The sequence below is a fragment of the Diplotaxodon limnothrissa genome, linkage group LG16, assembly GCF_057381915.1.
Source record: "Diplotaxodon limnothrissa isolate DT_005_m linkage group LG16, D_limnothrissa_male_GT1.1, whole genome shotgun sequence".
Lineage (NCBI taxonomy): Eukaryota > Metazoa > Chordata > Actinopteri > Cichliformes > Cichlidae > Diplotaxodon > Diplotaxodon limnothrissa.
This window is the reverse complement of record NC_140611.1, coordinates 14,024,683-14,041,901: the sequence shown is the minus strand read 5'-3', so window position 1 is coordinate 14,041,901 and position 17,219 is coordinate 14,024,683. Positions and strand designations below refer to the sequence as shown.

The 17,219-nt window shown below is 38.4% G+C and overlaps 1 protein-coding gene across 1 annotated transcript in view; it reads left to right on the top strand.

Annotated features, from left to right (window-relative positions):
* The first annotated feature begins 1,933 nt into the window (after positions 1-1,933).
* dgkg (diacylglycerol kinase, gamma) overlaps positions 1,934-17,219 on the top strand; it is a 234,602-nt gene continuing 219,316 nt past the window's right edge. Inside the window, exon 1 of the mRNA XM_085374679.1 lies at positions 1,934-2,170. The gene's annotated coding sequence lies outside the window, so the exon portion shown is untranslated. The remainder of the gene's footprint in view (positions 2,171-17,219) is intronic.

Below are 17,219 nucleotides of genomic sequence, written 5' to 3'. Positions count from 1 at the left end.
GTTTCCCTTTTAAGATTATGTTGTGGCCTGTAGATTATTTTGCTGGCCTTTTCACAGAGTTCCCATCAACAGGATTGCCCCCATCTATGGTTTCTGCATCTTTTTTCTACAGTCTCCCTACTGGCTTTTTTAAAGTCCAGCTCTTTTATCATATGAAGTTAAAAACAACCAACAGTTATCAAATAACTTGGTGTAACTTCCAGGCAACAGGAAGATGGAAATATGAGAAGGACTAGAGGGAGAGGAGACACAAAGAGGAAAAAATAGTGAATGCTTCTCTTCTTTCTCTGGGGACCAGCCTCTTTTAGCTCACATCTACAACGGCAGGAAACCATGCAGCATTGTGTGAGATGAGGCAACACACCAAATTGTGTGTGTGTGTGTGTGTGTGTGTGTGTGTGTGTGTGTGTGTGTGCGTGTGTGTGTGTGTGTGTGTGTAAAATACAATCAGTTAAGCGACGGGATATAAGGGGGAATAAATGGATAGACACAGCTGCCGTTATTCCTCCAAATACCAAGCAGTGGAACAACAGCCTGACACATTTACTGTGACACCTTTAGATTTATATGACAACCTGTGCAGGATGTTCACTGAGTACATGTGTGGGTGTATGATACACAGGAAGATCACATAATGGTCATGGTGAGAACTGTAGAAGAAAATATAAACAAGAGGCAGTTTTCGGGGAACTAGGTTTCCCTAGCATTTCCCATTTAAAGTAAATGTTGCTTTTCGAGGTTAATTTTAATCGACATTTTTGTGTTATTCCTTTGAAACTGTTTCCTAGTTTATCTCATTATATTCTGAATCATATAAAAATCTCTGAGACATACAGTAAGTCATCATCAGTGATGACCCCAGCGCTGGCTCCAAACCTTGTTGTTAAATCCCTGTTGCTATGTTTTGGTAAAAGGCCAAGGAGTTATTTATTTAAAAAAAAAAATCTAAGAAAACAAAACAGTTTTCAGTGCAAATCAGAATGATAATTTAATTTGTCCCTGATTGTCAATACTCCACTGGCAGAGGTGGCCATGAGTTATTTATGGTGAGAATGTGATCAGACACAACTATCAGGTGTACATTGAATGTTTGAGCTAAATGCTTCCACATAGTCGTGTACTTGCATTCTGGGATGAGTAGCATAGAAGCACAGAGTACTGAAGATGTGCAATGGATACAAACTGTTATCCATTACAAACTGTTGCAATGTTGAATGTTCTTATTGGGATGGCTTGACAAATTTGATTTGCTTGGGGTTTTCTCTGTTTCTAAAGAAACCAAACCACGGGAAAAGCTAGGACTATACAAACTTATCAACCAATTTGGACTAGAATAAACCAACTGTAGGTGCCCTAAGATCTCCCAGAGTTAACCAAAGCCAATAGAGGTTCATAATTTAACTGTTTCCATTCTGGAAGCCTTACATCAGATTAAACACAAACAATTTAACTGGAACTATTTATTATTATAATAGAACCTGCCACCAATGAAGACGTATGACAATTTGAATAGATGTGACACTCTTGAGTCTATTTCCATTCTCTGAAACATAAATGTGATTGGGCATTCTGCCTTTTGTAGGAAATATTGTTTTAAATAAAAAAAAGATTTATTGTTTTTGAAAATTCAAAAAGAATAAAACAGATATGACCGTAGTGAGGACAGTTGAATCAAAGGGGAAGAGAAGAAGCAAGCGCAGCTGTTGATCAGTGAGACAGAAAAGGAAGAGAAGAGAGCAAGAGAGGAAGCTGAACATGGGGAAGCAGAAACACACACACACACACACATTCGGGAAGAGAGGGAGAGAGAGAGGGAGAGAGAAAAAACAGCAGCGAGCGAGAGAGAGAGAGAGAAAAAAAGGCTTAATTAATTCAGGCTGGATGGGAGGGATGTTGCTTCTGTGCCTGCTGAGGCTCCAGTCAGTGCCTCTGCTGTCGTGCTGCATGTAGCCGAGTGTTTGTGTGAGCAGAGAAGACGACTCGGCGGCTGCTGCCTGCCTCTCTTTGCCTGCCTCATTGGGAACCAGACACCAGTCCAGTCTAGCCACGACTCCACATCCTTGAGCCTGCTGACTGACTGGCAGTCTTTTGGACTGGACTAGCTTGGTCTCTACTAAACGACTAAACAAGGATGTTACTTGGACTGTAGTGAGAGCAGCAATGGCCAGAGGTAGGACAGACTTTCTTGTGACTACTCCTCATGCTCCCGCTTCTCTCATGTCTGTCTGCTGCTGTTGCTTCCATTTTTCTGTTTCTGTGAGCACTCTCTTCTCTCTCGTTTCTATTTAACCTTTAACTACACTTAAATATTTATATCTCCCGTTTTGTTTCTTGAAAAATTTCTGTCTCTCTGGCTAATGATATTTTCCAACTTTTCTGGGGGTTTTTGTTTTGTTTTGGGTTTTTATTGTAAACAAAACTCTCATTTAGGTTTTGTGATAAAAGACTATCATTTTGCAGTTCAGGAGGTTTGTGACGTGTGTTTGGGTGGAGATGGATTAAAAACCAAAATGCCTCAGACTCATTGTTCCTTAAGAAACAGCTGGCTACAAAACAGTTCAGCAAAATATAGGATCAATAGTGTAGTCTGACCGGGCGGTATTAGGCAACAGAGTCAGACATCATGTTCCAGGTCAGGTTACTGTTCATTTTAAAAATGTCTTTACAGTAAAATATGCAGCAAGCCTAATACAGTGACCTTTGTGAAGGAGTTGCAAGGCAAGAGAAAAATCAAGTAAAAGCATTTCCCCAAACATCAGCTGTTTTGAACCAGGGTGTAAGTTTGAACTAAATGTGTGTGGTCTGTCTTCAGTTCTAATTCTGAGGCTATTATATTTGTATTTTTCATTAAAAAAACACCCATTTATGGGTATATGTTGCACATCTTCAAGTCACTCCCTTGTAATCCCAGGATGCCTCCTTGAGAGCGATGCTTTAGAACGAAGCGACCGACTCCTCGTGATTAATCTCAAATCGGCACGCCTAATTACATCTCATCAAGCAATCACCGAATGTGATGGTTATTTATTCCTTGACAGCATCCACTTGGATGCTGATAAACATTAAGGACTCTCTGCCCCAGCCTCGTCTACATGAACACGACGAGCGAGCTGAAAGGGCAGAGCCGAGCCAATTGGGAGGAGAGGATCAACAGAGAAAATGAGAGGAGCAGAAACACATGAGAAGAGGCTGAGTCCCTAGCAGGGAGTGTGAGGATAGAGGGTGAAGAGAAGAGGATCATTTAGCAGAGCCCTGAAATGCTGCTCAAGCAGCAGGAAAGCATAGAAGCACAAGTGCATGTGTACACCACAGTACATGGCCATGTTGCGGTGTAAGTCATGTTGAAAGAGGATGGCTGCTGGGTCAGTCAAGGTCTGAGAAAACAGTAGTGAAACCTACTGATGAGGAGCTGTCTGTCATCAGAGAGTAATTCACTATTAAGAGGTGAATAAGTGCCTATTTCTTTCATTTACACAGTGACCTGAAGAGGTGATCCCACACATTTTGAAACATCTGTTTCTTGATCGAAATACATATTTGTTCAGTCACATGAAAGCAACATTTAAGAAAAATTAGTGTAAATTCTTCTAATTATTTTACACAAGTCTTCACTACTTGAAGTTTTAGACCCAAACAGTGAGAGTAAAATGAGTCATCACTGGCGCTAAATGAATTAGTGGCTCAGCATCGCATTCTGTGTTGTTTGCTCAGTCATGATACACAGTTTTAAAAGCTTATAGACTCAAAGATGATGTTCTGTACATAGGTGACTGCTGAGGCCTTTAACTTATCATTTTAAGACAGAACTGAGTGAGCTGTGAGTCTGACTGAGCAAACAATGACACTGCAAGGTCATAGACTAGCAACTTTCAGTTGCAGAGAAGCCACATGGTAAAAAACAAAACAAAACCTTTTTTTCAATAATCTTCCCCATTGACTTATTTTTAAAAAAATATTCTTATATGTACAATATGTGCAATCAAGTCATAATGGCAGAACACAAGACTTACATTCTGATGTGACCTTTTAAGCTTGTTGCGAAAACTTGCAACAGTATCATTAATTTATAGCCAGTAAAATGTAACAACTGTCAGCACCTGTCATTCCCATACAATTAACCAATAATCAGGTTTCTTCAACAATTATTTTAAACGATGGTCATGTCACATTGCTGAACAGGAAAAATGGGTAGAATATTTCTACTCTTAAACGGCAATGAAAGGCAACAAAAGCCCACAGAACGAGCCTGTACAAATTGCATGCAATCCACCAGCCAACTTCAGCTCAAGACTTATTTCGGACTTTCATTTTAATCATCTGTTTTGTTTTTACTGGTTTCATTAAGGTTTGGAGAACAAAATGACTTCTTTTTTGTTGGAAAAAAGATTCCACTTTGGGTTGTAATAGACACTGTCAGGTAAACATCTGATTAGAAGTGTATCCACCATCTTTTTGCTCTGATTTTGATCTCCACCACTTCCTACGGGAAATATTTGTCCCTTCAGCTGCAAAATTCTCCACTACATATTTCCACTACTGATGAGTTTCACTCTGGGCCTGTAGCTGTTTGCTGCCACGCAAGTAGTAGTAGTATTGATTATAGCTACTTTAGCAAAAAATAACTAAATTACACATTTTTAAATGAGGCCATGTTGTAACATGACTAATGCAACTTTGAGTTTGTTTTTGATGTTCGTCACACCCTCTGCTCTCAAGCTGTTAAAAGCAGTTTTGTGATTATTGAAAGAGGACAGCTGTTTGTATTTTTATTTCTCTTTTAGTGAAGTAAAAATAATTTTATAACAGTGCTAGTTCTATCAGACAAGTGTCAGCAAAACATGTAGCTAACATGATCAACCCGAAATGTTTTAGGGTGACAAATAATAACCTGTAGTACAGCCTCTATTAAGACTAAAAAGATATCCTAATAAAGGGCTTTCAGCAGTGTCCAGGCAGACCTAGATTCTCCACAGAGCTAAAGCAGAGGTAACAGGCCTCCAGAAGCATTTCATCCTACTGAAGTCGCATTTATGAAGTCAGGCTTTATTAAATGGAGACTATATAATATATTTGCTGCATATGTGTGAAATCTTGCACAGTATTAATTAGACCCTTTTTCATGCAGTAGGTTTTTAACAGTGTATTGCTGACCAAAACTACAAGAGACTACAACCATTTCACTAAAACATCCTTGTATGGTTTTCTAGTGAAGAGGTTGGGTTGAGAAATGATGCAATACAAAGCATGAGGGGCCAAAACAAGGATTGGTCTAACGCTCCAGTGATCCAGAGGTAAATGTGTCCTGAGTATCCACAAGGCTGCATACCACTGTCTCTTCGCCAGTCATCTATATCACACATTTGTACAGTTAAAAGTAACTCAGGAGTGGATGTGCAAAACCTACAGTGTTTTGATATTGTAGTAAATCTACACCGACCATCCACCACATTACTGGAGAACTGCCTAGTAGTAGGATTAGAATTAGGACGTATTTAAGCCACAAATATGCTGCGTTTCAGAACCTATAAGATGTTTCTTTTGAAATCAAGTCTTTATAGATCTGTATTATGGCCTGTGAAGTTATTACAGTTTGGGTATGCCATGTGTGGTCTGCAGACCTGCAGCTCCAGTGTTCCCTGTGGCTCTTTGTGCCTGTCTCCAGTAATTCCCTGCGGCTTTGGCAAAAATATAGATGAATATGAACACATGAATATAAACGTGGAAATCATATGACATGTATATTATGACATATTCCAATTATACATGTATAGTAATGCATGATCTTAAGTTCAAAACAAAACAAAACAAAACTTTTAATGTTCAGAGTGCCCCATATAGTTTAAGAGCAACACCAGTTAAAATAGGACTGTACATTTTAATAGATTTGACTCCACATTTGCCCAAATTGTGTTAATTAAACAATTTTTATGACTTTTATTCTACAATTTCATAAATGTAACAACAACATATTATTATTGAAATAACAACGTAAAGTTAAAGTACAAAAAAAACTATAAATAGCCCCTTGCAGATGAGTCATAAGTGGTATAAGATTTTAATCATTTAGACTTTTTAATAGCGTTGATAGTCAAATTTATATTTAAGTTTAGAAAACAGACAGTCCCTCTACTCTGATTCTTTCTGTGAAAGAAGCAAATTAACTCGCTGAATCCTTTTGAATATCTCTATTTTAAGCAGAGCTGGAATTAGCTATATGCTGTAAACCCTCCTAATTTGTGGTGTATATCTTATCAGAAGGGAAGCAAAAGATGTATAACTAAATGCTTGACTTTAGTAGCCTAAATTTGCTAGTGAAATCGAATTATTTGCTGCTGTAAACAGATGTGCTCCTTGAACATAATCAGAACCATAAATCAGCAGGAAGTAAAAGAAATAAAATTATCAATTTCAGCAGCACTTACAGAAGTAATATACAATTTTATTTATTTATTAGCTTCCACCATGTGATTGCTACTCTTCCTGGTGCCCACCAAGGGGGGAAAAAAATCTTCAAACTTACAAAAACCAAATTAGAAAACACAAACTTTATAACCAAAAAGTATATTGCATATTAAAAAATAAGCATTAAAGAACTGTTTTGTTCATACTGGATTTACTAGATCTAACATCAGTTGACTTCACTGACAGGTTTCATAATTATGATTAGTTCCAGTATAGGCTAATTATATACAAAGGTGTTGTGGTGCATGGCACTTTCTAGCAACAGCTATCAGCTATCAGCAGCCATTGTTGAAATTACATAGTTCACCTGTTTAGACCAACAAAAAAGAGTTATTTAATTTTACATTTTTTAATTTAATCTTCTTAACCTGTTCAATGGATATCCTATCAACATCACAATTCAACAAATGAGACTTAGAAAGAGGTTTCCTAGAACCAAACACAACAGATTTAGTTTTGACAATATTTACTGCTAATTTGATAATTTTCACTGATTGATTTACAGCCTGTAAGCTCTGCCTGCAGGCGCTAATGAAGAAGTTGTAAATAATGTATGTATTGCAAATGTACATATTACTTTGTCAGAATTTTAACAAACTAAATCATAAAAATTAAAAATAAAAGAGGGCCCAGATGGCTGCCTTGTGGAACACAAGAGTAAAGTCCTGTTTTTTTTTTTTTACCTCAATTATTTTCTCTTCATTAAAGTCAACACTGAAGGTGCGAAACCATAGTGTTAAGCTTTCCCATAAGAATGTCATGATCAAAACCATCAAGTGTTATTTAAAAACAGTGATAAAGTTTAACAAACTTACTATTGTTAGTATCCCTTTGTTTGTCTCTTATACAGTACTGGTGGAATATTGAGGTATATGCATGTTGCAAAACTGTTTGCCATTTTGACAAAAGTCATCAAACATTTGTTTCGATATTATCTTTTCAAACATTCACTTCCAGTCAGAACCAATAAAATCAAGACTTGTCAAGGAAATTTATGCAAAGGCAATACTTTGGCTTCTATCCAGATCTGGAGGTAAATTCCGAACATATTATAAGGTTAAAGGTCTTACAACTCTAGACTCTTCAGTAATCTGATTTAATGCAAAATGATACATTTCATCTTTCATTATATTTTTCAAGATCTGTTGAACTGAAAAAAAAAATAGTAAATTGTATACTTTACTGACAAAAAAAATCTTTAAAATAAAATTAGCAATACCTATATGCCTCCGAATTCTACATATCTATGAAATTTTATTAATTCATCACATATTTATCACTTTCCATGATTTCTTACTATTATTTACAGTGTTGTCTCTTATTGTTGTGATTTAGTCATCTTAATTCTTTATCTACAATATGACTTCTGTCATAAATACAACCCAATTCCTGAGCAGTCTCTTTTTCCCTTATCTCTCTGCAGCATTGTTGATCTTAACTCATCATCTGACAACCCTTCGCTGTTTGCTTCCCGATTGGAGCATGTTTGTTAGACAGATTCATTAAATTATCCATAAACAACTTGTTTTAACATCATGCATCTGACAAGTTTCTTTTTTTCATGTTATTCAGAAATAGATCCATATTAAAAAATTTTTTTATCTGATCCATGGAATACAATTCCTCTTCCAGGTTTTCCAATTTTGTCTTTCAGGTGACATTTATCAAGTTATGATTAGTTGAACCCACCCCCCCCCCCCACCAATACAGCCTGTGAACATAATCTTTTAACATTTGTAAATATATCATATGTGTATGTAGAAATTCTATTATGGTCTATTGTGACTCTGTGGTTATTTAAGGGAAACCTTGTTGGCTGTGTCACAATTTGAAAAAGGTTACAGAAGTCTGACTTAAGACTTAAATCCCTTTTTCTTTTTCTTTATGAACAACTCCTATTAAGCCAATTAATATTCCAGTTGCCAAGAATTAAAATATCAAAAAGTGGTATTCCTGGTGATGACCCTAACCCTTTCCAAACTGAAATCCTACCTTATTGTTTGGAGTCAAGTAAAAAAGTATTTTTTTTATGTAAATGTAAATGGCAAATTTTTCTTTGCAATTAAGGGACAAAGAAAAGTTATATTCAGTGCCAGTGTAGCTCAGTTAGATAAGCCATATGCTGCATGGCTGAGAGCAGCCGACACAAGTTTGAATCTGACCTGCGGCCCTTTTGCCACATGTCTCCTCCTCCTTCTTCCTCTTCTTTGTACCTGTCCAATAAAGCCCAAAACATATTAGAATTATTTTCTTTGTCCCTTAATTGCCAAATTTTGGGCGAACATTTTTTTTTCTCATAAACAAAATGTATATATTGTGATTGCAAAGGATTCAGGTTTTCACTGATGATGATCTGGACCTCAGAGGGTTAAGCCAGTTTTCATCTGATTGGCTGTCCCTTGGAAACAAAGCGTTTAAACAGCAGTTAGGTGGTTTCTGTGCTCACAACCAGCTTTGTACCTGAGTTGACCATATGAAGGACAACCACTCTTTATGACATCACAGAGATCCAATAGTAGAAAAAAAGTTTTATTATATAGTCGTATATACACGATTAAAATGTGGTAAATTACAACAGGTCACATGTCAATACACTGTATTTTTAAGTTAAAGGTGCCATTCGAAGCATCAGTGGTGTTTTTGCCTTTAAAGAGTGTTTACAATGTTTTTTGGTCAGTGCATTTAACTCTGGGAAAGCTGTATTTCATACATAATCATGTTTCATATACACAAAACTCAACCATGACAGGGTGGACAAGCAGCATGGAAACCTCTTATTTCAAACCGACTGCCATTCCTCTTTAAGTACAGTGCAATCAGTACTTGTGTATAGCTTGGCCTTTCCATTTCCCTCTGCGTTTTACACACAATCCCCCAGTTGCCATGACACCAAGGCCTTCCATAAATACTCGTGGTATTTGTGAGGCTACATCCCCAGTAGGTTAGAGAACAGAAAGCCCTATGTGAGCCTTGCCTGCAGCAGTGCTAATCGCAGATCAATCTGCTCCCAGATAGTTTGTCACCTACAGTGCCATTTCCAAGCTGAGATTTTGCTCCATGTGCTGTGGGTGTTCGCCACAGTAGATCACAGAACACACATACATATTGTCTTTTCATTATCCTTGTAACCTTCACAGTGTACACTTGCTGTAGGCAAATAACAGTGAAGTTTAGCAGATGACTAACAATGCTCATCATACAGACCTATGAAAGCATAGGTGAAAGCTATTGTGATTCATTCTCTTGAGATTGATAGAACTATCATAGAGAATATCAATCTTCTAGATTAGGATTTAACGGGCGATGAGTTGGGCGAGAATTAAAGATAGTCCGGGACAAGAAGCAGGAATAGCATATGTGTGATTTTGTGAACATGATGTGTGTGCCCTGTCACGTTTTGACATCAATCAGCAGCAGTCCTTTTAAGGGTAAAGATGAAACACGGTGTAGTCCATAAGGTTACCCATGGCTCCATTAAGTTTCTTTTTTGAAACATTAATAATCACTAAATTTGTCTCGAATTTTGTGTTTGGCCTGTTAGACCTTTGCCTCTGACCTTTGTTGCAACACATTAACAATCTCACAGAAAAGGAGTCTCTGTCAGAGCAGAAAGGTTTTCCACTGACTAAGGAGTGGTTTGTTTTAAGACCAGGATTTGAAATAAAAATGTTATAGTAGACAGTAAACCACATAACTATCAGAAAAGTAATAATAGCCTAAATGATAATGATGTAATCTTAAAACAAAAGGTACTTTAGCCTTCTGGTTCCATCTTGAAAGTAAAAGCCGATTCAAGTTCAAAATACTCCGTTATGGTTGAATTAAAACAATTCTGTAAAAATGAATGGGACATAATTCCTCCACATCACTTCCAACAGTTGTTTACATTTCTTGCTGCCAAGGGTGGCAGCAAGAAAAAGAAAACACATCTTTTTAGAATTGCATTTTGTTAACTTTTGTCTGTTTTTGTTTTATACCTTGTGAAGCACTTTGTGATTTTTTTTTTATCTAGAAATGTGCTATATAAATAAAGTTTTACTTACTTACTTACTTACTTAAGGCGCTTCATATTGTAAGGTAGACCCTACAATAATAGATACAGAGAAAAACCCAACAATCATATGACCCACTATGAAAAAGCACTTTGGTGACAGTGGGAAGGAAAAACTCCCTTTTAACAGGAAGAAACCTCCTGCAGAACGAGGCTCAGGGAGGGGCGGGGCCATCTGCTGCGACCGGTTGGGGAGAGAGAAGGAAGACAGGATAAAGACATGCTGTGGACGAGAGACAGAGATTAATAACAAGAATGATTCAGGGCAGAGAGGTCTATTAACACATAGTGAGTAAGAAAGGTGACTGGAGAAGAAACACTCAATGCATCATGGGAATCCCCCAGCAGCCTACACCTACTGCATCATACCTAAGGGAGGATTCAGGGTCACCTGATCCAGCCCTAACTATATGCTTTAGCAAAAAGGAAAGTTTTAAGCCTAATCTAAAAATTAGAGATAATGTTTGTCTCCCAAATCCAAACTGGAAGGTGGTTCCATAGAAGAGGGGCCTGAAAATTGAAGGCTCTCCCTCCCATTCTACTTTTAAATACTGTAGGAACAACAAGATTTGTGATTGCAGTGTGAGATTGAAGTGCTCTAATGCAGCGGTCCCCAACCTTTTTTGCGCCACGGACCGGTTTATGTCCGACAATATTTTCATGGACCGGCCTTTAAGGTGTCGCGGATAAATACAACAAAATAAAACTAGTACCGGTACTGAAAAAATGAAGATTTATTCATAACACATGTGAAAAGACCCAGGAAAACCAAGTTAACAATGAAAACGATAACAAAATAACGCTGAAAACCGATAAAAACCCTGAAAACCATACATTTCACACCTGAGCCTCAACTCTAGCGGCCAAACGACTCACGGGCCGATACCGGTCCGAGGCCCGGGGGTTGGGGACCGCTGCTCTAATGGAGTGATATGGTACTATAAGGTCATTAAAATAAGATGGGGCCTGATTATTTAAGACCTCTTATGTGAGGAGCAGGATTTTGAATTCAATTTTAGGGACAAGTACTTTTTACACAGGACCTTGGATAGTTCTTTTCCCATAAAAAATGAAATAATGATTTAAAAGCAGCATTTAGTATTTATTTGGGTTGTCTTAGTCTAATATTAAAATTTATTTGACGGTCCTAAAAGTTTAAGTGCGACAAATATGCGAACTAAGAAATTGAGACTATACGATATACTGCACTGTATATGGGCTTGTAGCAAGATATAATAGCGCTTTTGCTAAAAAAAAAAAAAAAAAGGGGGGGGGGGGGATTCTAGCCCTGTTATAGCTCACCTGGTTGAGTGGGTGACACAGGCAGCATTGTGCTTCCTGCATGTCATTCTCTCTGCCTTTGCTACTATCTTTATCTATTAGTATCTCTACTATCCTATCAACAATAAGGGTAAAGATATTTATAAAAACATTTTTGTAATAAAATAATATTAATAATAGTATAATAATAATAGTTCCACAACTACACTGTAGCACTATGAGGACTTGGCCTAACAGAAAATATTCTGATTACCATGTTTCTGTAAATATAAATATAATTGTTAAGAAAGTTTGCTATAAGTGACTGATGTTTGACACAAAGGTTGCTGTCTCTATCCATTTAATCCATTTAAGAATTTAAATTTGGGGGAATCTTGGATAACTTTCTTTTAAACTATTACATAGTTTAAAAGAAGAGAAGAGATCGTGGCTCAAGAGTTGGGAGTTCGCCTTGTAATCGGAAGGTTGCCAGTTCGAGCCCCAGCTTGGACAGTCTCGGTCGTTGTGTCCTTGGGCAAGACACTTCACCCGTTGCCTACTGGTGGTGGTCAGAGGGCCTGGTGGCGCCAGTGTCCGGCAGCCTCGCCTCTGTCAGTGTGCCCCAGGGCACCTGTGTGTGGATGGGTGGACGACTGGATGTGTAAAGCGCTTTGGGGTCTTTAGGGACTAGTAAAGCGCTATACAAATACAGGCCATTTTAATAGGGAGTTAACGGTATTCTTCCCGAGTGCTCTTCTATCTAAAAAACACTTTAATGTCATTTGCATTTATCAGTCAGTCCTCTTGAAGCCCCTTCTCTAGTGTTCAAGTACTTTAAGCATCTTCCCTAACATCTTAGACCACTTCAAGAAGCCTAATGAGCCATTAGAGACACTAATTTGTCTGATCAAAGCAGAGGAAACCTGCCATAGGATTCAGGTGACTGAAGTGATTCAAGTGCTTTGGTGACTAATGCTGAAGAACTGGCCCCACTTCATCTCAAGGGTGAAAGAATTAAACCTCAGCCCACGTGCACTTGCTGTTAGAGTTCCTTCTTTTAGTGAAAGCTCTGAATGTGCAGACAGCGCTGATGATGTGCATTTGAGACACACACAAACACACCCACACAGGAAAATGCAAATTGAACAGCAGATATGAGCTGCTGCAGGTGTGCAGTGCTCGACTGAAACCTGTGCCCAGTCCTGTAGCATGAATGTGACTGCTTGGTTCCTCACTGTCATGCTGCAGGACTGGGCACGGGTTTCAATCGAGCATTGTCGGGGGGCACACAAAGTGGGGTCCAAGGACTTAATTTTCTCTATTATGGTGAATTTTTAGTCACCAATTTGTGTAATTGTCTTTTATTTAGAGGAAAACACAAAAATCCGGCACCAGATGTTCTTTTAAAATATATTTTATTAATATAATGTAGTCAGGCTTTCGGAGGTTGTGAGTTGCTTTCAATTAATTATTCTCAATTTATTGCATTTTATATGGTCCCTGCTGAGTCAGAGCACATGCAGGCTGGCTCTAGATGTGAGTCAAGATGTAACTAGTTTAATCATGATATCAGGCTAATTTTGTTTATGTGTTTTAGTAATTAAATGGTAAATGAAGTGATACTTATATAGTGCTTTTCTACTCTACGGCAAGCCTCATTCACACGCACATTTACATAATGTATCATTCTTTGTCAAATGTTGCACACATACATTCCTTTGATGTCTTTGTGCGACACAGAAAAAGTGAATGGATGGTCTCTACATGCAAGGAGGAGGTGTGATGGTGTCTTGCCTCAAAATTGAAGGCACACTAAACCAGCATGGCTACCACAGCATACTACAGCGTCATGCCATGCCATCCAATTTGCGTTTAGTTGGACCATCATTCATTTTCCAACAGTACAATGACCCCAAACACACCTCCAGGTTGTGTAAGGGCTATTTGACCAAGAAGGAGAGTGATGGAGTGCTGCGCCAAATGGCTTAGTCACCTGAACTCAACCCAGTGGAGATGGTTTGGGATGAGATGGACCACAGCGTAAAGGCAATATGGCCAACAAGTGCTCAGCATCTCTGGGAACTCCTTCAAGACTGTGGAAAACCATTTTAGGTGACTACCAATAGTAGTCACCAGAGCAGTCATCAAGCAAAGGTTGGCTATTTTAAAGAATATACAACATGTTTTGAGTTATTTTACACTTTACAACATAATTCCATATGTGTTCATTCATAGTTTTAATGCATTCAGTGAGAATCTAAAATTTAAATAGTCATGAAAATAAAGAACAACCATTAAATGAGTGTAGTGTAGACTTCATTTAAAATGTAACACCTGTCAACTTACCTATTGTGACCTGTGACTGGTTGCTTATGACAAGTTAAATGACATGTTTTTCTCAGTTATGTTATTTAGTGACTGAAGACAAGGTGTTTTCTTTAAAGATTTTAAAGGCTTATTTGACTGGCAGTAAAACTTCAAATCTAGAAATTGTATGTACTATATTGCCAAAATTTCAATTCAGTTCATTTCTATTCATATATCACCAGATCCCAACAATCGTTGCATCCAAAAGACTTTATATTATAAGGTAAAGATTGTATAATAATACAGAGAAAACAGAGAAACCCCCAACAATCAGATGACCCCCTATTAGTAAGTGCTTTGACGACTGTGGGAAGGAAAAACTTTCTTCGTACATGCTTTGTCAAAGAGGATAGGATTAAGCCTATTCTTAAAAGTAGAGAGGGTGTCTGTCTGCTGAATCCAAACTGTAAGATGGCTCCACAGAAGAGGGACCTTAAAGCTGAAGGCTCTGCCTCCCAGTTTACCTTTACATACCCCAGAGACCACAATTAAACCAGCAGTCTGAAAGCAAAGTGCTCTCTCGGGGTGATACAGTACTATGAGGTCTGGGGCCTGATTATTCAAGACCTTGCATGTGATGAGAAGGATTTTAAATTTGATTTTGGATTTGACAGGGAGCCAGTAAAGAGAAGCTGGTATAGGTGAAATATGGTCTCTTTTTCTAGTCCCTGTCAGTACTGTTACTGCAGCATTTTGGATCAACTGAAGGCTTTTCAGAGGTTTTAGAACATCCTCATAATTAAGGATTAAGTCCAGCTAGAAGTTATAAATGCATGAATAGTTTTTCAGTATCACTCTGAGACAGGATGTTTCTCATTTTAAGGCTATTACAAATATTAAACATATATGTTTAATACGCGCATTGAAGGACATATCCTGTTCAAAAATGACTCCAAGATTCCTTCCTGTCTAACCATCCAGAGTTACACACTCAATGGGACCACCTGTACAAATAAAGGGTAAATAGAATATAAACACAAAAATAAGACACTATATTTTTAAGGCTGAGTACAATCACTTCATTTTTATTTGAACTTAGAAGCAGGAAATTAGAGGTCATCCAGGTCTTTAAGTCTTTAAGACATAGTTTAACTTACTGATCTGGCTTCATGGTTAGAAAGTTGGGTATCATCTGCATCGTGGAGAAAATGCATGCTAAAGGCTTTATGTAATTTTTTTTTAATTTCTTTTTTTAGGCAGTGTCATTGGAAGGTGGATGTATAATTCAATCACAATCAGAATAGATCGTAGCACAGAACTTGGGGAACCTGACTGTGTAAAATGGAATCTCCATTTCCATGAACAAATTGGAGACTACTAGATAGATATGATTCAAAGCACTGCAGTACTGTACCTTTAATACCTACAAGCACGGTCTAGTAATAAAAAATTATGGTCATCAGTATCAAATTATTATTTAGGATTTCAATTACTGCCAGCTTGTGGTACGTAGCCCATTAATAGAGATAGATTGATCATATTTAAGTTTGAAACACTGATTAAAATAAGAGTACCATCCCAGTCTTTATCCATGGGGTTTAATATGTCGGCCCACTCTTTGTAGCTATAACAGTTTCAACCCTTCTGGGAAGGCTTTCCATAAGATTTAGGAAAATGTTTATGGAAATTTTTGACCATTCTTCCGGAAGCACATTTGTGAGGTCAGACACTGATTTTGGATGAGAAGGCCTGGCTTGCAATTTCTGCTCTAATTCATTCCAAAGGTGTTCTGTTGTGTTGAGGTCAGGAGTCTGTGCACGCCAGTCAAGTTCTTCCACACCAAACTCGCTCCTCCATGTCTTTATGGAACTTGTTTTGTGCACTGGTGCGCAGTCATGTTGAAACAGGAAGGGGCCATCTCCACAAAGTTGAGAGCATGAAGTTGTCCAAAATGGAACGAGACTCCTAAAAACAGCCCCACACCATAACCCCCCTTCACACACTGCACAATGCAGTCAGACAAGTCACGTTCTGCTGGCCACTGTCAAACCCAGACTCATCTATCATATTACCAGCTAGAGTCCAGTAGCAGCATGCTTTACACTGAATCTGACGGTTTCAATTGTGCCCGTTGATGTAAAACTTAGATGCAGCTGCTCGGCCATCGGAGCCAAAACCATGAAGCTCTTTAGCTCTGTTCTTGAGCTAATGTGAAGACCACATGAGGTTTGGAGGTCTGTAGTGATTGCTTCTACAAAAAATATAAAGTGGTTTGAGTGCTCAGGTGGCATAGATGCACTACATGAAAGATGCACTATGCACCTCAGCATCTGCTGACCATCCATCCATCCATCCATTCGCTTCCGCTTGTCCTTTTCAGGGTCGCGGGGGGCGCTGGAGCCTATCCCAGCTGTCATAGGGCGAGAGGCAGGGTACACCCTGGACAGGTCGCCAGTCTGTCGCAGGGCTAACACACAGGGACAGACAACCATTCGCACTCAGTGACAATTTGGATTATCCAATTAACCTATCCCCACAAGCTGCATGTCTTTGGACGGTGGGAGGAAGCCGGAGTACCCGGAGGGAACCCACGCAAACACGGGGAGAACATGCAAACTCCACACATCTGCTGACCCTTCTCTGTAATGTTACACGGCCTACCACTTTGTGGCTGACTTGCTGTCATTCCCAATCAGTTCCAGTTTGTTATAATACCGATAACAGTTGACTGTGGAATATTTAGTAACAAGGAAATTTCTTTAATGAATTTGTTAAACATTCGGCACCCTATCACAGTACCAAACTAGAATTCAGTGGCTCCTAAGAGCAATTCATTCTTTTGCAAAAGGTTTTTAGAAGCAGTCTGCATGCTGACACACCTGTGGCATGGAAGTGATTGGAGCATGATGATTTGGATAGGTGAATGAATATGTACAGGACACACATGATGCTTATGGGTAAAAAGTTCAGCTGACTGTATAAATAAAAACGTGCTTGCTAATGATGACAGCCCTCCTGTTGCAGTAATTTGGTCTTTCTGTAACACCCACAGGGGTTGCGTTTGTAACCTTTGAGCACTTGGAGTGTGGGTTTCATCTGTGTGAGCCAGGCTTGGTAATTTCCATGTGGAAATTAGTCC